The sequence below is a fragment of the Penaeus monodon genome, chromosome 34 (assembly GCF_015228065.2).
Source record: "Penaeus monodon isolate SGIC_2016 chromosome 34, NSTDA_Pmon_1, whole genome shotgun sequence".
Lineage (NCBI taxonomy): Eukaryota > Metazoa > Arthropoda > Malacostraca > Decapoda > Penaeidae > Penaeus > Penaeus monodon.
In genome coordinates this window covers 29769231-29769859 of record NC_051419.1, presented here as the reverse complement: position 1 = coordinate 29769859, position 629 = coordinate 29769231, and the positions used below count along the sequence as shown (strand labels likewise).

General features: G+C 37.0%; 1 long non-coding RNA gene across 1 annotated transcript in view; it reads left to right on the top strand.

Annotated features, from left to right (window-relative positions):
* LOC119594697 overlaps positions 1-593 on the top strand; it is a 2317-nt gene extending 1724 nt beyond the window's left edge. Inside the window, exons 2-3 of the long non-coding RNA XR_005230647.1 lie at positions 312-359; positions 530-593. This is a non-coding gene — a long non-coding RNA (uncharacterized LOC119594697). The remainder of the gene's footprint in view (positions 1-311; positions 360-529) is intronic.
* The last annotated feature ends 36 nt before the right edge of the window (positions 594-629 follow it).

Here is a 629-nt window from a genome sequence, read left to right as displayed (position 1 = left end):
GCCAGAAGGGACCCGTCACGTGTTTACCTGAGCTTCTATGGTGTTTTCCCGTTAATAGTCGTAATGCTCGCAGTAAAACAAGTGTCGACTATGCAGCTCTACCTTTTGTTTAGCATTTAACTATAGCCTTTAGTCTTTAGTGGAAATCGTGTATAGAAATTCTCAGCTTTCTGAATGAGCTAGATGGTACTTCTGTCCTTTGTTTTTCTGATTACATTACATTTTTTACCAGAAAATTAGAAACAAATATTCATATCCATATGAAAAATAGTACCAATTCGATGTTTAAAGAAATCCTTTTCTATTGATAGCATGAAAATGTTAACCACGGGATTCGGACGCCTTCTTAGACCGTGCAGGTGAGGAGGGTGACGCAGAAATGTGTGTAAAAATGCTCATAGATGTGTAATGGCATTGCATATACAATTTTATTCTCATTCTTACTCATCGCCTGAGAAATCTTGAAATACCCTTAGTGCAGAGCTGGTGTGATATCAAAGCTGAAGATGATAAATGTAACATTTTTCAGACTTGTGATCTGTTCGGCCAACAAAGTCAAGCTCTCGTCATATCCAGTCTCCCAAAGTTGTGAGTAAGTATTTTCATCCATTTATTTTTTATTTGTGTGT